The sequence below is a fragment of the Grammomys surdaster genome, unplaced genomic scaffold, assembly GCF_004785775.1.
Source record: "Grammomys surdaster isolate TR1022 unplaced genomic scaffold, NIH_TR_1.0 1149, whole genome shotgun sequence".
NCBI lineage: Eukaryota > Metazoa > Chordata > Mammalia > Rodentia > Muridae > Grammomys > Grammomys surdaster.
Genome location: NW_021605568.1, coordinates 1,879,853 through 1,900,718, shown reverse-complemented (window position 1 = coordinate 1,900,718; position 20,866 = coordinate 1,879,853).

Here is a 20,866-nt window from a genome sequence, read left to right as displayed (position 1 = left end):
TTTCCTTCAGGGCGAGCCACCCTAGTGCTGTCCACTTGGTGGTGCTGAAGCAGCCCAGTAGTCTGTCTGCCTTTCAGGCCATGACACCATGGCCAGTGGGCTTTCCTGGGTTCTGTGCAACCTGGTGAGGCACCAGGAATACCAGGAGCACTGCCAGCTGGAGGTGCAGGAGTTCCTGAGGGACAGTGAACCTGAGGAGAATGAGTGGTAAGTCAGGTGCTGGAGTGCTTCTGGGCCCCTTTCCTGGCTCTTATCTCTAGAGAAGAGAAAAGATGGCAGAGGAAAGGAGAGAAGATCCAGTCTGCATTTGCATGGAGTACAAAGGTTCCGAGAGATGGAGGTGAAGAGGGAGGAGAGATGAGGGAGTGGGAGACAGAAAGTGTGTATGTGCACATGTGTGTGTGTGTGTGTGTGTGTGTACATGTGTGCATGTGCACATGCCTGTGTTCTTGTACATGTGTGTGCATACATGTATGTGCACATGCATGTGTGCATGTGTGTGTGTGCTCACATGTGTGCGTGCATGTATGTGTCTATGTTTGTACACATATGTGCACACATGTGTGTGCACTGGAGGTTTTGTGGTGGGGCTGTGATGAATCAAGATGGCAGCAACTGAGGCCAGTGGCAATCAATTAGAAAAGCAATGTCAGTAACTTTGATTTTAACCCAAGGGTAATCGGGACTCAGGAGAAGTGTTTGAGCAAAGGAGAGGCAGTTCAGCTGTGTGTATCATAAAAGTCCTTGTAGGATTCTTCAAGGTTCTCCTTAGTCTTTCATTTTCAGTTTGGCCTAACTGTACAAGTCTTTAGTCTTCCAGAAAACCTTTAACTTAGTTTATTGTAGTTTCTTAGAAACATCAGGTAAGGTGTGTGTCTTGAGGAGCACCTTTAGTCCCTTTACTCGAGAAGTTGAGGGAAAAGGATCCCTTGAAGCAAGAGTTGACGACATAAAAAATATTTTTTTTAATTTAAAAATATGTAAAAAAAAATTTAAAAAGAGTTGAAGTTAAGTTTGGGTAAGATAGCAAGAGCCTATCCATCTTAAAACACATAAAACAAAAGTGGAAAGATGGCTCTGTGCTTAAGAATGCACAGTTCTCTTGCAGAAGATCCTAGTTTAGTTACCAGAACCCATGTTGGAATGTTCACAATTGCCTGAAACTCTAGCTCCAGATGATTCAGTGCTACCTGCCACCTTGGGCACCTGCATAAAAATGTGTGTACATACATACGCAAACACTCACACACACACACACACACACACACACACACACACACACACAGGGACACATGCACAATTTAAAACTTGTGAAAGAATCAAAACAAACAACGAAGCATCCTTAAAGGGTGTCTTAAAGGATTTTACTGCTGTGAACAGATATCATGACCAAGGCAACTCTTATAACGTTAAAACATTTAATTGGAGCTGCCTTACATGTTCAGAATTTCAGTCCATTATCAATCACCAAGGCAGGCATGGTGCAGAAGGGGCTGAGAGTTCTATATCGTTATCTGAAGGCTGCTAGCAGTATACTGGCTTCCAGGCAGCTAGGATGAGGGTCTTAAAGTCCATACCTACAGTGACACACCTGCAACAGGGACACACCTTCTAATAGTGCCAGTCCCTGGGTCAAGCATATACAATCCATCACAGAGGGATACACAAACAAAGAAACAAAAAGCTAGCTACCAGGCAGCCTTTAGGAAGATGTGGTGCTGGGCCACAGGAGTGAATGGTATGCTCTGGAGTTGATATTTTCAGCTGCAGATTTAGCAGCATCAGGTCCTAAAATTTTAAATCATCACAGCATACCAAAACAAGTCAGATTAAAGATTCCAGCTACATCATTGACTCATTAGTTACTCATGTTTTCCCACGGATTCTGCCTGGGGCTGTGGATATGGCTGTGGATATAGATATGGCTTGGTGGTAGACCTAGAATGTGCAAGGCCACAGGTTAGATCCTTAGTACCACAAAACCAAAACTAAACAAACTGTGGTAGTTTTAATATGCTTGGCCCCGGGAGTGGCACTCTTAGGAGATGTGGCCTTGCTGGAGGAAGTGTGTCACTGTGGGCACGGGCTTTAAGACCCTTGTCCCAGCTTCCTGGAAGCCAATCTCCCACTTCCTTCAGAACAAGAGACAGAACTCTCAGCTCCTCCAGTACCATAGTGCCTGGATGTTGCCATTGCATCCTGCCATAATGATAACAGACTGAACCTATGAAGCTATAAGCATGCCCCAGTGAAATGATGTCCTTATAAGAGTTGCCTTGGTCATGGTGTCTTTTCACAGCTGTAAAACCCTAAGACACAAACCAAAATCAAAACAACCACCTGCAATGCCTCTCTCTGCCAAAAAGGCACACTCACCCTTACACGACAAGCTGTGTTCCTTCCTTCCTTTTCCCCACCTTGGCTAACTGCATTTCTAGTGTCTCTAGTGCAATGACGACAAAAACAAAGGTTTAGATCTAGTTATCTTTTTTCTACTGTTTTGTATTTTAGCTTCTGTATTTTTTTTTCAGAACAAGTAATTTTTATGCAACTTGTTAAAAATTATTTTTATTTTAAAATTATATATGTGTATGGGCATTTGCATGTGAGTGCAGTATCTGCAGAGGCCAGAAGAGTGTCAGAGCCTCTGGAATTGGAGTGTATGGGGTAGTCGTGAGCTGCCTATAGTGCTAAGAATTGAACTTAGGTCCTCTTAAACACTAAGTCAGCTGTCCTGCCCATTTGTAAACTTTTATACCCTTGGCATTACACTTTTGTTCTCTCAGAAAAAGATTTTAAAGCCGCCTGGTTAACCTTTCTTTGATACTCTTAACTATCTGATTTTCAAAGCTTTTGAGTAATTAATAAGTTAGTCACTAAGAATGACACAAACTAATTAGTCAGTAAGCTAACCAATTTTTAATTATTAATGAATGTTTTTTGAGACAGAGTGTCATTGTGTTCCAAAGGCTGGACTGGAACTCATAATCCTTCTGTCTCAGTCTTTTCATTGTTGGGATTCTGTTTTTGTTTTGCTGCATTAGCTAATTAGTTAATTAATTAATGTCTCTCTTGGAGATTGAAGCCATCTTCAGACTGCTGCTTTTCCTCTCTGAGCCATCTAGTCAGCCTGTGTTTTTCTAATTCTCAAGTACTCCATCCATCTTAGCACTTAAAAAAGAGGATAGGTTTCACTGGGTCACAGAGGAGTTGAAGTTCTCTAAAGTTCTCTCATTTTTAATCTGGTTAACTATTAGTTGTTTTTTTTTTTTCCCCTCAGGGATGACCTGGCCCAGCTGCCATAACTCACCATGTGCATTAAGGAGAACCTACGGCTGCATTTTACAACTGTAATCTCACGCTATTGCACTCAGGACATTATGCTCCCAGATGGCTGGGTCATCTCTAAAGGTGCCTGCAGCATCAGAGAGGAGGGATCTGGGCAGACAGTGGGTCCAGGTTGCAGGAGTTTGTCTTCATTGCTTCATTTCCCCTACATGTGTCATCTGCCAAATATGTATTTTGGGGACACATCACAATCCAGCTGAGTGATCCTCCTGCTTCCTGCTGGGATGATAGGTTTGCAGCCATCAGTTTTATGCTGGTTTTGGAATGGAATCCAGGGTTTCCAACTACTCCTCAATGCATCCCGGGAGGTAGATAAATCAACTCTGACCTTCTACTGCACACTGAGGACTTTGCTCCTGGCTACATTGGCAGTTGGTCCTCACCCACCCTGGCTGATGTCTCCTGCAGGTCTATGACCCCTTCCACTTTGATACAGACAATGTCAAGGGCAGGTCATCGCTGACATTAATTCCCTTCTTGGCTGGGCCAGGTGAGGCCAGGACTGAGGGGGAGTGGCTTAGTGCTGACAGTGAAGACAGGGGGAGTTGGGGTATTTGGAGGTTAAAGTCTCCTTTCTGTCTCCCTGCAGAGAACTGTGCAAAGGTTTGGGAAACCAGGGAGGAGAAGGTGAAGAGTCTTTCTCTGTGCTCAGAATCCCGCCCTAATCTGTTCTGTTATTGATCTGGCCTAGGCTCTGAGGATGTCTATGCTCATGCATAATTAATTGCTTGGTATTTTGTAATATATTTTGTAGTATTTTACATGCATTTTCATATATTTATCTGTAAGGTTAATCTTTTTGCACTGTGTAAATGTTATCTTTGCATTATTCAAATGCTGAAATCTATAGCTGCAAAGAGTTGACTACCATCCAGATTGTATTGTTATTTGATGAAGCATCACCTCTGTGAGCTGGAGGAAGGCAGGGCTGATCTAGGTACTGATTTCCAGATCTATGAACAGAGACCCCGACTCAGATAAAAAGAAAAAGAAAAGAAGAGGAAAATTCAAGAAATAGATATGGTTAACTTGGAATAAACCAAACAAAGAAAGGGGGAAGGCAGTAATGGGGTGGCCTGGCTTATAGAGGAGGGTCAAACACTGTTCTGCCATTGCCTCCTTGGTTGAACAGAAAGGGGAGAGAGGGAGGGAGGGAGGGAGGGAGGGAGGGAAGGAGGGAAGGAGGGAAGGAGGGAAGGAGGGAAGGAGGGAAGGAGGGAAGGAGGGAAGGAGGGAAGGAGGGGAGGAGGGGAGGAGGGAAGGAGGGGAGGAGGGAAAAAGGGAAGGAGGGAAGGAGGGAAACAGAGAGAGTTAGAGAGAAGATGGTGATGATAAATCAGGAGGATGGGTGGGACCTCTTTGCCTGCACAGGCTCATGTTGCCATCTACTGCCCAGCCAGCCTTCTTCCTTTGGTCTGTCTTCCCAAGGGCTAGCCAGCCATCAAATGCACGGAGATTCTCAACTGAGGCCTGAAGAGTGCCAGGTCAGAGCCCAAAAGAATCCAGCAAGGAGCTTAGAGCCTATGAGAAGGTGCACAGGTATGGGCGGGGGGTGGGGGGAGCTTAGTTCAGCATTGATTTGGCTTCTTGTGCTTTCCATACAGGAAGATAGAGCATTCTGGAATTTAGTGAGAAATCAAACAAGGGGCATAGAATACAAAACATTTTTTTACAAAGCAAGTGGTCAGTCAGATTAGCAGGATAGACTCCCAGGTCTCCCTTCCCTGTTGTGCCTTTTCCATGCCTCCCTCAGCATGGGCACACAGGGCCAAGAACAGGCTTCTCCTGAATGCCTATTTTCTGCTGTGAACTCAGTCTAACAGCAGGGCATGAAGGATCCCTAAAGACAAGAGGGTTTATTAGAGGAAGGCTAACTAGTGTTGGACTTAAAGATCCAAATCTCTCAACGACTTGTCTTGTAATCCATCTAACTTCTGCAGCTTTTTCTTAATATCACTGGCAGATTGGTCAATGAAGACTACTGTCACTGTAGCTTTATGTTCATCAGACATTGGGCCATAGAGCGTGAATTGGTGAAACACCTCCATCAGCCATTCTAGGAAAGCTGAAGTGGGTTCAGTAGGCCCTTGGATTGTTTCTCTTACCTTAGTCAGATTAGTGGGGCATCATGCAGCTCCCCGGAGACCTACCATTAGAGTCTAATGATAAATTTTTAAGTGTTCCCTACCATCTGCCATGTTGAAATCCCAATTTGGTCTGGTCAGTGGGAAGGCTGCATCTATCTCATTTTGTAAGGGGGTGGGCCTTCCATCTTCCCCAGGAACATTTTTCCTGGCTTCCAAGAGGATACGCTGTCTTTCCTTGGTAGTGAAAAGTATCTGCAAGAGCTGCTGACAATCATCCCAGGTGGGCTGATGTGAAAAAAGGAGGGAATCAATTAGGCTGATCAGAGCCTGAGGGTCCTCAGAAAAAGGAGGGTTATGAGTTTTCCAGTTATAGAGGTCTGCTGATGAGAAAGGCCAATACTGGAAAAGCTGGTTGCCCTGGTCATCAGGATGTCCGTAAGCCCACAGAGGCAAGACAGTGATTTCAGGAGTCACCATCCTCTTACTTCAAGTTCTGGCAGCTGGACCCTCTTGGCTTCCCTCTGCTGAGGGAGGCAGGGGAGATTAGGGTTCTACCCGGGCTGCACTCCCCTACGAGCTACTACTGAAGCTGAACTCCCCTGTGCTACTGTTGGAGATGCACTCCCCTGTGCTACTACTCAGGGGAGCACAGGTGGGTAAGGAAGACGAGTATCTAATAAGAGATGGCCAACGTCTGAGGTGGTTAAGATTTTCCTTTCTCTCATAGGGTGTGAGATATTCTTCTCCTCATCACCATCTTTCAACGCAAACACCTCGATCCTCGGTGAGCCTGGAAGTAAAACAAATGGGCAGACCCATGGGGGAGGAGAGAGAACCAAATTTTCCCAGGCAGTTATGTAGGGGATCTGGTCTGGATGTCCACTGGGACCCCTCTGAAAAATTCTTCCTTTAACCTGTTTAACCTTCGCTAGAAAGAAGGATCCCTCCGGTGGCCATCTGGTTTGGAAAGATGGCCATTCTGAGATACACAAGGTCTGCCATCTCTGTTTCTTCACTCCTACTGACAGATTATGAGCTCTAGTCTTAACTTCAGTTCAGGAGTGAGAGTCAGAGATAATGGGGTGGATAATGTCTGTCCCATGGTCAAAAATGGTTCGTCAGTCCAACACAATAGTACAAACAATAAACAGTACAGACAGACACAGACACACTGCCATGAGAGCACAACAAATGCCAGCTACCAAACTAAGATGGAGATAGGGTTGTTTCCTGACTCTATCTCTGAAACAGGCTTTTGAAGCATCCTCCAAAGCCTCATGGCCTATGACGTGCAAGTAAGTTCACCCTCTCCTGTCCCTTCCACTACCATGAATTCCTTTCTCAGAACACGGGACCTGACCCTGCCATAGGGTCACAAACAGACTGTTCTCCATGGCCAACCCAGTTCTTGTTTCTGTCATGAGCACAGAAACCAAGCTATACAGACAGTCACCCCTGGCACAGGTGCACAGACACAGTACACAGAAACAAAAACAAAGAACAGACAGTACACAGACCTGTTCCAGTGAGTGTGTAAGGCCTCTGGAGTGGGGAGACCCCCACTCAAATCACAGGAGAATTCGACCATCCAGAATCACGTGAGAGACTGAACTTGCTGCAAACCGAAAAAGGCTTTATTTCCTGATTTCAGGGGTATCAGTCGACTAAGGCTGACACTCACAAGGCTCAGGAGCAAGGGGTATTTAAAGGAGAAAACCAAAGGGGTGAAGGGGGAAACCAGAAGGTGACAGTAGTTAGTCATAAACCAAGGTGGGGAGTGGGAAACATCCTGTACACATTTTTCTCGGGAATGTGACCTTAACCGAGTCCATTGTGGTCAGTCACTCCCTGGGGTGACTTGACCAACCTGTATTTGTAGTTCTGCTATTCTTTGTCAGAATGACCTGGCTGACTTACCCCCTGGGTAATTCTTCAGGTGGCCAGCTAGTTCCTGGAACCTAGGCCTGTAAACCTGCCAACCTTAATTCAGATGATGGGGTCTCAAGCTTCTCTATGAATTTTTATATCCTTACAAGTGGAACTCCAATCCCTGGAGCTGTGGGGTCTGAGAGAGTGACTATCTCGGTGGAACCTCCAGAATGTTGGACTTAAAGATACAAAACCGGTAGACACACTCCCCCCAGAAATACAGAAGGGATCTGCTGCAATTTACATGAGGTTTATTAAAATTGACAAATACTAGTATACTAGGGTTCCCTTGCATACAGGCAAAAGGAACCCCGAATTAAAGCTGAGAGTAGCCTATATACTATTTTTACAGAATTTATGAGGGCAGTTATAAAATTATCTCTTATACAATAACCACAAAGGCAAAACTCCAACAGCCGGTTCTCAGGCTTGGTTTCCATTCCCAGGCCCGGTTACTAAGCAATTCAAGTTTACACCACAAAGAGGATTATCTTAAGTGACTTCTGTTTACTCAGATTTACACCACAAAGAGGATTAGCTTAAGTGACTTCTGTTTAACCAGCTGTACTTTAAGGGCTCATCTCAATAAGACTCTTATCTTGGGTCCCTGTGTCTGGGATGTTTGAGTCTTTGGAATGTGCTATTCCTGGAATGTGCCTCTGAGGAAGAATAATATTTGAGTGTAGACCGAAGCTCAGACTTAAGGATCTTTTAAGTTCGATCTTTTAAGTTCAAGCTGAGACTGGAAATTACATCCTTACACTAGCAGTGTTGTTCCACAGCAGCAGCAGCAGCAGCAACAACAACAAAAGCATACTGAGATTTCTAAATTTCTTAGGCCCTTGATCCAGGCCACCCACCACCATTTAGCAAGCAAAGATGGGGTCAGAATCTCTAACCATATCTTCAGTGTATTAGGTACTGACTGGTGTGCTGAATCATTCTGGTCCCTGCAGCATCCAATGCTGCAGCTTTAACTAATCTCTCCTCCAAAGTCTACTACAAAGACATGCCTGGAAGGATGTTGAAATTGTTTCAAATATACATGTGTCCTCTGAGGGGAATCTACTGGTTGGAAATAAACAAATCAAATCAAAAATGCTCAGGGACATCACTCTCCCTCCAGGCAGGGAGGAGTCTCAGGCTATCATCCATTGTGGAATGTATGTGAGCTTGCTTTGCTTTGTTTTTTTTGTTTGTTTTGTTTTGTTTGTTTGCTTGTTTTGTTTTTCCAGCTTGCTTGATTGCTTGCCTGCTTGTGTGACATGGTTTCCTTTTCTATCTCAGTTTCTATTCCAGTTATTTATTTGTTCGAACTATCTGAATTCTCTCTCAACACCTTCACATCCCCTCCCACACACACAGCCTTCTCCCTGCTGTGGTTCATTGGCTGAACAAAACAATAGGCTCATACCTAGCTCTTTGGAAATGGTAATGGAGTCGATAACACACCACAACACAAAGAAGAAGACTCACCCAGCCTCACCCTGCCAGCTCTGGGATTTCTAAGGCAAAATCTGGACAATATTTACATGATTTTTACTTAATGTTTAATAAAATAAAGCTTATGAAGGTCTGGAGAGATGGCTCAGTGGTTAAGAGCACTGACTGCTCTGCCAAAGTTCCTGAGTTCAATTCCCAGCAACCACATGGTGGCTCACAACCATATGTAATGGGATACAATGCCCTTTTCTGGTACATCTGAAGACAGCTGCAGTGTACTCATATAAATAAAAAAATTATAAATCTTTAAAAAGATAAAATAAAACAAAACTTGTGAAGAAATTGAGCATCTTAAAATACCAGGCCATCATGTCTGTCTATCCATTCCTTTTGTTTTATGTGTGTGTGTGTGTGTGTGTGTGTGTGTGTGTGTGTGTGTGTGTGTAATAGCCTGAACTGGAACAGAATTGCACACTACCTGGCTAGCTGGGAGTGGTTAGATACGCAGAGAAGGAAGTTTTGCTGTGGGGAGGGGTTCCTTGAGGAGGGCTTTTTTATATATAGTACAAATTGTGTTTTCTATACAGTATTCTAATCACAGTTTCCCATCCCAAAGTTCCTCCTAGCTCCTTCATCCTCATCCACCCAGATCCACCCCTGGCCTGCTCTTAGGTTTGGTTGATATATATATACCCAGTTGAGTCTCCATTGGAGAAAGAACAATATTCCCTTCTCCTGTGGTTGTCACTTGGAGATGACTTCTGTGCTTATGACTTTGGACTTGTATTCATTTTCCCCTCTGAGAGCTGTCTTTAGAATTGTTGCAGGCCCTCCCTGGGTTCTGAAACAAACAAACAAGCAAACAAGCAAACAAAAATATTTAAAGTGGGCAACAACTGACTGCACACAAAGAGACTATAGGCTCTTCTTTGGAGATAATACTGTATATAACTTCCTTAATAAAGCAAAATCAAATCCAAACTTCACAAAAGTGACACTCTAACAAATTACTATTACTTGTATATATACCAAACATTTTTCTCAAGAAACCCTGTTTCAAATTAATGAAAATTAAGTAAGTAAGCAAATAGCTATACACATACAAATATCATACATACATACATACATACATACATACAACAAATAAGGAAAACTAAATGGCATAGAGATGCACACAAAGTTTGAATGCCACCTACCCACCCCACCTCCATCATATGCCTGCACTATCATACATACACATATACAGGTTCCTACTATCATTCTAATGCACACATACAGACATTCACTCATCCACTCACACACACACAACAGTCACACACACATACACATGGATATATTTTAAAATTAAATTTAATAGACAATAAACTAACAAGAAATCAAAAACAAAAATCTTTCTGGGGTCAACATTCTGCTGCCAATACATACACAGAACAATAAATTAAAAACAAACAAACAGATACACACACACAAACACACACAAAACCTTCCTAGGATAAAAGTAAGGGGGAAAAAAGAAGGAAGGCAGAGTGGTGATGCATGTCTTTGATCTCAGCACTAGAGAGGCAGAGGCAGGACTTACTTGAGAAGCTGGCCTCTCGGAACTGTCTAGGATGTCTTGGCACCATGCAGAGAGACTTTGTCTCACATAAATGACTAAATACAGAAAAAGATATTCATCCATCTATACATGCATGTGTGTATGGTGGCTCAGAGGGCAAAGCAGCTGGCTGTTAAGGTCTAGGTAAAATAGTAAAGCCTAGTTGGAATGTGAAGGCCTAGGTCAGATTAGGTGACTCTTACCTGGTATAGTGGTTGGTTTTGTGTCAACTTGACACAAGCTGGAGTTATCAAAAAGAAAGGAGCTTCAGTTGAGAAAATGCTTCCATGAGATCCAGCTGTAAGGCATTTTCACAATTAGTGATCAAGGGGGGAGGGCTCCTTGTGTGTGGTACCATCCCTGGGCTGGTAGTCTTGTGTCCTACAAGAAAGCAAGCTGAGCAAGCCAGGAGAAGCAAGCCAGGACACATCACTCCATGGCCTCTGCATCAGCTCCTGCTTCCTGACCTACTTGAGTTCCAGTCCTGACTTCCTTTTGTGATCAACAGCAATGTAGAAAGTGATCAACAGCAATGTAATAACACTTTCCTCCTCAACTTGATTCTTGGTCATGATGTTTGTGCAGGAATAGAAACCCTGACTAAGACTCTTGGCTAGCCTGCCATTTTGTGCTGTTACTAATTGTGGAGAGCCGAACAGTGCCGTGCCTTAAAGATGGTGCTGGTTTCCGCCTTCACCCGGCCTGGTGGCGGGACTCTCTGTGCCTTATTTGGCTCGGGCTGATGACCTGGCTTGGTTTCTGCATATGTGTGCCTATAGGTATTTGCTATGTGGCATTTCCTGAGGTCAGCCACCGATGAAGTATTTAGCCTGTGGGCAGGGGCTCCCCGGGGTCAGAAGATTGTTAAGAAGGGTCCTGAATAAACTGTAGAAGAAGAGCTCGTGTAGCGTCTTCCTTGCGGGACGAGGGGGGAATGTGTCAAGTGGTGGCCCATATGGGGACTTTCTAAAGAGACTCAGATCTTCTACAGTCAGGGAAGTGCACTGGTAAGTTCTCGAGGTAATTTGGGACAATTAAAGTCCGGAACGCCGCCATTTTGCTCTTCTCTGCAGACAAAGAGAGAGCGAAAAAGTTCGCGGATTAGCGAACTGAAAGCAAAAGCTGGCAGAATCCATCCGCAGGCAAACTGAAAGCGGAAGTTGGGGGAATCTGTCCGCAGGCAAGTTGAAAGTGGGAAAAGCAGGCGGGTAGAAAGTATACTTTTGGATGGAATTTAATTATGGGCGCTTCTCAGTCGCACCCAATATTTTTGGCTCTTCAACAGCTGCTTTTATCAAAAAAATTAAGAGTGAATAAATCCACTTTGATGAGGTTTTTGAATGAATGAGACACTGTAGCTCCGTGGTTTGCGGTGACAGGTAACCTTACGGTGCCCTGCTGGGACAAACTTGGCAGGGACCTAGATTTTGCATATGAACAGGGTACCTTGAAGAAAGGAGAAAGACCGATTTGGAAGCTAGTGAGGAGCTGTTTAGAGGACGAAAAATGTAGCAAAGCCGTAGAAGAGGGACAAACGGCCTTAGAAGTGTTGCAGGAGCAGAGATCGGAGAAGGTTGCAAGTGAGAAGAGAGGGGAGAAAAGAGAGGCATTATATCCTAATCTTAAGGATTTCGAGAACTCAGAGTACATGGACTCAGAAGGAGAGTTACATGCCCTAGTAAAACAGCTAGAGAAAACTACTGTGGAGAAGAAAGAAAAGAAAAAGGAGAAGGAAAAACCCCCATTGGCAGCAAACGGCGGATCGGAGGCCGCCATTAAGACACTCTCAGTTCTTCCAGCTTATCTTGAAGCCTCACAGACTACTCCGCCTACTCAGCCAGCCCCTCCCCCACATTATCTTGAAGCTGCACCAGTTACCCAGCTTGCTCCACCCTCTGGTGCAGGGAGATCATTTTGCCCAGGGATATGGACTCAAGTCAGGACTGAGTTGCAGTTTCCCTACCGTTTATCAAGGTTCACAGGGGAATAGATATGAAGAACCACTCAACTTTAAAATCGTAAAATCTCTTGCTGAGTTGGTTCGCACTTCTGGGATTTCTGCTTCATTTACCATAGCCCAAGTAGAGGCACTGAGCAGGCACTGCTTGACTCCTAGCAATTGGTGTTCACTGGCCCGTGCCTGCTTAAGCAAAGTGGCATAGCCCAGGCTGTTTTCTGGGCTGTCTCTGGGTTAACTCATTTTTTGCTTTGCAATACTTTGCAAAGTGTCCAGGCTTGCCACATTTAAAACAGGCCTTTTGTCTCTGTTTGCCAAAAAATCTCTTATTGATTGTCCTTGCATGGCAGTCGCCATAGCTAAGCCCTGTTGATAGGAAGGCCCTATGTCAGAACAGAGTCTAATATACCCAGTAAGGTCTGTCTTTTTCCTATAGGGTCTAATGGCCACTTGGCAGGCAGGACTGGCATTTTCATATGCAAGCTGTTTCACATAATCTACACCTGCCTCTGCATTACCAAAACTCCTTCCTGCTGTTGTCATTAATCGATGAACAAAATCAGAAAATTGTTCATCAGGCCCTTGTCTGACTGAGGTCAAAGATGTACCAGGGTCTCCCTTTACTGGGAGTTTGCACCACGCCTTCATGGCTGCATTTTGAATTTGAGTGAATAAGCCTGGGTCATATTGTATCTGGTTATCACTAGAAGCAAATTGCCCTTCTCCTACTAAGGCTTCAATAGACCAGCCATTACCTGCCTGAATATTTCTCCTAGCTATCTCTTTACAATTCTCATAATATTCTTATTTCCAAATAAGATAGTCACCACCACTAAGAACTGCTCTCACTAGAGTATTCCAATCACCAGGAGTCAGCCACTCCTCTGCAACAGATTCTAAGATTGTAAGAGTAAAGGGAGCAGTGGCACCGTATTGTGCCACCGAATTTTTTAATTCTCCAAGCAACCCCTTGAGCATCTCTAGTCTCTGATTCAGGAAAAACCTCAGCCTGTCCCTCCTCTGGCTGATCTGTGGCTGAACTAAAACCAGAGGGCAGGGGCTGCCTTTGGACTTCGGGTTGAGGAACTTGAGGACCTGAGTGATTTTCCCAATTAACTTCACCCTCTCGAGACATCTCTGTCCTTAATTTTTGTAACTGATTAATTAAGTCCCGATACTCTTTCTCTAACTCTATTTGTTGTTTAAGCAGAGAAATTTTGTCCTGTAACTCCTTTCTGGGATCTATAACCACCGTCTCCATAGCAGGAGTATCTGGAGGTGGAGGAGCAGAGGGAGTGGGTCTTCGGGAAGAGGACCATCCAGGGTCGTAATTTTTGGCTGTCTCTTCCTCTAGGTCAGCACAATCTGGCTATGTCAAATCAATTACTTCAACCTTTGGTCGTATTTTGGATTCTATACTTTTCACTTTCTTTTGAACATGAAAGACAGCATTTAAACGGCAAAACAGAAGCAAACAATTAACACACGTAAGCAGCAAAGAACAAAACAAAAACAGAGAGTTGAAATCAGACTGAGAGTTGAATTCAGGCTGACTTATTATTTGACCCATTATTATGACCTACTGATCTCCACACGGCAGGTTCCCACGGCAATCACCTCTGTTTCACTTCTGAATTTTGAGTTGACCCTTCTTCTGGTAACATCCCTCACTGGGTCTCTCGTTCTTGCTGCCCCGAATTGAGTGCCAATTTGTAGCGAGCTGTTCTGCTGCTCTGGTCTGCGGGTCAGGGAGCAAGAGAGAGAGTGGGGACAGGGATGCAAAGAATGGAGACGAGACGAAGTCTGGTCAAAGACGAAATCTGCCTGCTGGAGATGGAGTCTGAGTCTGTCTGCTCTCTATCGAGTCTGTCTAGTCGAAGTCTGTCTGGAAACAAAGTCTCTCTGCTCTGACCAGTCTGTCTGTTCTCTGCCTCTGACTCTCTGTCAAGTCTGTCTAGCTCTCTGTGGAGTCTGTCTGCCCTGGCCTCTCCTTTTATATCTCTCCTGAGTCAATCAAGTGCTGGGATTAAAGGCATGCGCTACCACTGCCTGACCTTGACTGAAAGGATCAAGATAATTATCAGAGTGTGTTCAGCTTTTGTAAACAAGTCTCTTGTCAGGGTATATGGCTCAAGATGGCTGCAAAGATAATAGCCGCTTTCGGCTCAGAGTCGGCTCCCAACAACATAATACATATATGTATATACATATCTATATAGTTTAAGTGAAATTATACCACTTATGTGATAATCACACATGCATGCACATGTGTACACACACACAAATCATAGACTTTCAACAAAATCCCAGTACATGAGAAACTTCCTTTTGAGTTGTTATAAGGGGAAGTCAAGAGATTTCCAAAGCAATATACTATACTGCTGTTGCCCTTGATTGCCTACCAGAAGATAAGTCTATGGTGCTTGACTCCATGTACTTCAGAGACAGATTTAAAGGAATAGACCTGAATCTGATCTAAACTCTTCCTCCCTGAGGACTAGATTCCATAGACCCAGAAGCTGTCAAAGGATGTGGAGCAGTGGGTTGTGAGAGACAGCTGGGTACCTGATCAAGTTCAAGCCTTAAAACCCAGAGACCATAAACGGACGGTAGGAGTCTGGCAGTGCTCCTGAGCCCCTTGGTTCCTTTCACATAGCCACAGCCCTCTACAGCCCCTCCCAAAGAGAGGTTTGTGGCTATCATTCAGGTAGTACAGGTAAAGGGCATGACTACAGGCCACAGAGCCTCAAAACATCTCCATATTCATAAGATACCTAAAGGCCAGAGGGTGCAGCAAATTAAGCATTCCTTCCCAGACCAAACTCCTTGCAAAAGGTATTTAACCTCAGGCTCGCCCTTAGAATATGGAGTATAGCTTCAACCATTTTCCTCCATGACAATAAACACTTTAAGACCATGGACTACCTCTCTTCTTTGGGGCTGGCTGTGGGGAATCATGGAGAGGGTCTTCCAACTACAGAGCAGCCATCTAATCTCCTGCTGACAACCTCTCTATGTTTCAGCCACAGAGGCTGCCAACTCAAGAAAGCTAGCTGAGCCAACCATGACCCAGCCAAATGAATTGCCATGACCAAGAGCTCCCTCTCCGTGGGATGCTGCCAAAGCTTCTCCCCCTTGACCCTTCAGCTACAGGTCAATTCTGCCCCTATGCCTCATCTTGGTCCTTTTGTGGCCTCTCAGCTGCATCTGAGAACCCAAGGGCTTGAGACCAGTAATTCCTTGGCTGCATCCTGACCTGGGGATCCTCAACACAAGAGCTCCAGTACCCACAGTGTCTCAGACTGTGTTCTCTCCACCCCAGAGGGAGCCCTGCAGTGTCCCACAGCCTGATGTCTGCCCAGTGCAGAATGGAGTGAACTCACTTGAATTCCTGCACCTCTGCTTCCCTGAACCATGGCCCAGCTCCTTAGGGTGGCAGACACATGGGACCCAGAACTCAACCCATAGGACCCACACCTGTGTGCACACTATAGCCCAACAAAAGGAGCAAAGGATTCAGTAGTGGTACTTTGCTGTGACCCCTATGAATCACTACAATGGGCATCATGAAAAGATATACATGGCCAGGTGTGGTGATGTACACCTTTAGACCCAGCACTAGAGAGGCAGAGGCAGGCACATCTCTGTTAATTTGAGGACAGCCTGATCTACAGAGCAAGTTCCAAGACAGCAGGACTCAGAGAAACCTTATCTCAAAATAAATAAAAAAAAATAAATAAAGGAAAGAAGGAAGAAGGAGGGAGAGAGAAAGAGAGGAGGGAGGGCATACCTGGCACTGTAAACTTAACCAACTGCCTATGAATACTACTGTCATACATCTTAGAAGAGAACCTGCTACTGACAATTTTCTAAGACAATATAGTATCTTATCCTTATATCAATAGGTAAGTGTAGCTCTCTACTCTTGACAGGTAAGTGTAGCTCTCTACTCTCATCAAAAAAAAAATCTTTTTCTTCAGCAGACAGACACCACTTCAGAACATCATAACTAGTCAAAATGCAGAGAACAACTAACTGTAGGGTGTCTGGGCTCAGTTGTTGTATCTACAAAAAACCTCCACATCTCAGATTTAGGGAACATCAAAGAGGAGGGGCCATAAAGGTTGTAAGAGCCAGAGAACCAGGAAGTCTATAGTAAGATTGTATCTTAAATATATGACAGGGAAGCCACATCTATGATATCTCAACAATATGGGTTCTTAAACAAGATCTTAATGTAAGGAACCAGAAAGAGGACGCCCAACTCAAGTCCCAATCAGCGCGCACCCAAGGAGACAGGAGAGATTGGCTTGATGCAATTGGCAAAAGGCAGTTTACTAACAAGGGCCCTTGGATCAAAACTCATCCCACGCAGGGGAGAGAATTTCGATGGAGACCCCAGGAAGTTTAGAACTTTTATAGGGGGAGACACAAGGGGGAAGGGAAATTCTGGCATGGTTACATATGATTGGATATTTCAAACATCAGCACTTTGCGTAAGCAATCATTTTGACAGGTTGGATGGCCCACTGTTTTTGACCATGAAGCCTCAGACCTTCTAGGATAAACACCAGGTGGCCCATTACTCACTTGGGCATGTTTAGACTGGTCAAGACATGTCTTTGGTTGTTTCTACATTTCTGGTCACCTCGTCCCTAGAGGGGTTTGATATTTTTATTATGGCTATTCTCAGCAAGCTCAGCAAGCTGTCCTGTGGTCTTTGCCAAGTTGTTTTAATTTTTACCCTTACACTTAACAGTGACGACACTAGTTAGTATACTAATAATGATGGTGTAAATTGCACAGGATCTTAACCTTAGATGAAGAGAGCTATAGGCAAATAACAGCTACTGAGAGAACTAGTCTTTTTCAGGGATGATCCCCCTAAAATGGTGATCCAGTCCCAGTGATCAACACCAAAAATATATATTTAAGGAACATCACATGTACTCAACAGATTGTATTTACATATTTATTTGTGTGTGTGTATAAAACAATAGTAATTAAAGAATAAGAGTCCATGGATTTGAAAGGAAATAGGGAGACATTGAGGTGTTGCAAGAAGAAGGAGGGGATAATGTAATAACATTTCAATTACATCAAAAAATAAAATATATTCAAACAAGTCAAGACAATGCCCTCTCCTGGGGTGGATTCAACAAGGAAATAGGGAGGGAGTGAAAGAATGAAGGGACAGGAGACAAAAAAAGGAGAGCAAGTCTAGGATTCTGATCAAGCACTCAAATTTTATTTTCAGGCGGCAGATTATAAAGGCATAGCAAAACAGGAAGCTTAGGCAAGGATCATTGCTTAAGGCCATGCCAATATTGTAACCTCATTGCCTAAGGCCAACCCACTACCATAACCTGTGGAGAGCTTTTGGGGTGCCTTGGTAGGAATCTGGCATTAGCCAAGGACAAGGAAATGGGCTTTAGGCAGGAATCTGACATTGGGCCATGATAAGGAAGTAAGTTCAGGCAGTAATCTAATTTTAGGCTAAAACAGAGAAGTAATTACAGTCAGGAATCTAAGTCTTAGGCTAGAACAAAGAAGTAGGCCTCAGGCATGAATATGACTGTGGGCTAGGACAGGGAAGTAGGCTCAGATATTTTTGTCATCCTGATGAGCCCTTAGAAACAGTGATCATGTGAGTGATCATAGAAGTGATCACGAGACTTTGTTTATTGCCTTGTTTGTTCCTTGACTATTTGCATCTATTATATTGCTAGTTCCTCAATCTAAAACTGACCTAAATACTTGCATGTAATTAAAATGGTTTAAAAGCAAATTGGGAAAAAATAAACCTGCCTCAGCCTTCAGCCTCAGAACTGGCTAGGGTCATGCTACACTGTTGTCTAATCATCTTTTTTTCTTTTTAATTCTCACTCCTGCGCTGGAGAACCTGTTGACTGACTGAACTGGCCTGATCAGATGGCACTTCAATTTTGGAGCTCAAGTAAGCAGGATACAGTGAAGGACACTGTAGGAATTGGAAGCATGTGTGAAGGAAAGTAAAGAAGATTTGGACCAGTGGTGATAAAGCTTGTAGAAGGACAAGTTAATGGTAATGATTTTTGTGTATGTGTTTATAGAGTTACACTAAAAATCTGGAAAAGCAAAGGTAATTCTCATAGATTGCGGGAAAAATAGAGGCCGCTGTGGTGGAGTTTCAGTGGGTTTCCATGCTGTGGATGGTCCCACATGCAGGAGGAACGTCTATGGTTCCAGCGGCCTGGAGGCTTTGGCAGCGGCAGGCCCCAATAACACAAGGAAGTCCTTGGTTTCCAAAGGGTTTATTGTCATGGCGGATGGTAAATGGATCTAGGTGTACCCCTCTAAAACTCAGGGCAGTCCCGAGTTATATAGGGAGGGAGAAAAGGGGAGGATCTGGGGAGGCATGCTTAATTTGCTCCGCCCACTGGCCTTCATTAGTACATAAATCCCTAGGCCCTGAAGCCTCTAGTCACACCCTCTACCCATGCACTTTGGGAGGGGCTGTCTGGCCTTCATTAGTATGTAAATCCCTAGGGCTTGAGGCCTATAGTCTGGCCTATGTGACTGAACAATATAATTCTATGGAGACTGGACTGCTTTTCAGGACCCTGGGTTCTTGGGGTGTGCTGAACTCCTGCCGGTTCTCACACAGAGTCTCGGGGTTCTAGGCAACTGCTCAGCCATGACTCAGGATACCCTTATGCAGTCCCACAAAAGATGCTTTTAGTCTTTGGACCCTGACTAGAGATAGTTTACACCCTAGACATGGGTTTGAGAAAAGCAGTCCTCCCCTACTATCTGGCGATGCTTGGATGAAAGAGAAGGAAGATGAACATAGCTGTCTCAGAGGTCTCCTATGAACAAGTGGAGGTCAGGAGATGTCCTGCCTTCTCTCTGGCTCCTACTGGAGAAAAGCTTGGTTCTGGGTCCTTTAGGTAGGATATCTGAGTCCCTTTGGTGGGACATCTAGTCCTCTTCCCTCTCTGTCTATTGTCTGTCCTTGTTGCACCAATCTTCCTACGTCTGTCTTATGTCTGTGTTTTCGTTTTGTTGTTTGAATGATCCATGTTTCATGTTCAAAAGAAAAAACAGTAAAACTTTTTTGTAGCTTTTTTTAATTGGATATTATATTTACATTTCAGATGTTATCCCCTACACTGTTGCCCCCCACCCAGGAACCTCCCACCCCATCCCCCTCCTCCTGCTTCTATGAGGATACGCCCCCACCTACTCCCTAGTCCCTCCTCCCACCTCCCCACCCTCAAATTCCCCCACACTCAGTGTCCAGCCTTCATGTGACCAAGGATCTCCTCTCCCACCTATGCCTGACAAGGCCATACTCCCAAGCTGGAGTCATGGGTCCCTCGCTATGTGCTTCTAGGCTGGTGGTTTAGACCCTGGGGAGCTCTGGTTGGTTGGTATTGTTGATCTCCTCGTGGGGCCACAAACCTTTTCAGCTCCTTCAGTCTTCTCTCTAACTTCTCCATTGGGAACCCCTTGATCAGATCAATGGTTAGCTATGAGCATCCACCTCTGAATATGTCAGACTCTGGCAGACCTCTAAGGAGACCACTGTATCAGGCTCTTGTCAGCATGCACTTCCTGACATCTACATCAGCATCTGACTTTGGTGACTGCACATGGGATGGGTACCCAGGTGGAATGGTCTGCAGACAGCCCCTCCTTCAGTTTCTGTCCCACACTTTGTCTCCATATTTGTTCCTGTGAGTATTTTGTTACTCCTTCTAAGAAGGACCGAAGAACCCATACTTGGTCTTCATTCTTCATGAGCTGTGAGTTGAATCTTGGTTATTTCAAGCTTTTGGGCTAATATCCACTTATCAGTGAGTGAATACCACGTGTGGTCTTTTGTGATTGAGTTACCTTACTCAGGATGATATTTTCTAGTTCCATCCATTTACCTAAAAATTTCTCGAATTCATTGTTTTTAATAGCTGAGTAATCCATTCCTCTATTGAAGAACATCTGGGTTCTTTCCAGTTTCTGGCTATTTATAAATGAGGCTGCTATGAACATAGTGGACCATATCTTCTTGTTATATATTAGAGCATCTTCTGGGTATATGTCCAGGAGTAGTATAGCTGGGCCCACAGGTAACGCTATGTCCAATTTTCTGAGGAACCACCAGATTGATTTCCAGAGTGGGTGTACCGCCTTACAATCCCACCAACAATGGAGGAGTGTTCCTCTTTCGCCACATCCTTTCCAGCATCTACTATCACCTGAGTTTTTGATCTTAGCCATTCTGACTGGTATGTGGTGGATTCTCAGGGTTGTTTTGATTTATATTTCCCTGATGACTATGTATGTTGAACATTTCTTAAGGCACTTCTCAGCCATTCGAGTATCATCAGTAGAAATTTTTTTATTGAGCTCTATACCCCATTTTTAATAAGGTTATTTTGTTGTCTGGAGTCTAATTTCTTGAATTCTTTGTATATATTGGATATTAGCCCTCTATCAGATGTAGGATTGGTAAAGATCTTCTCC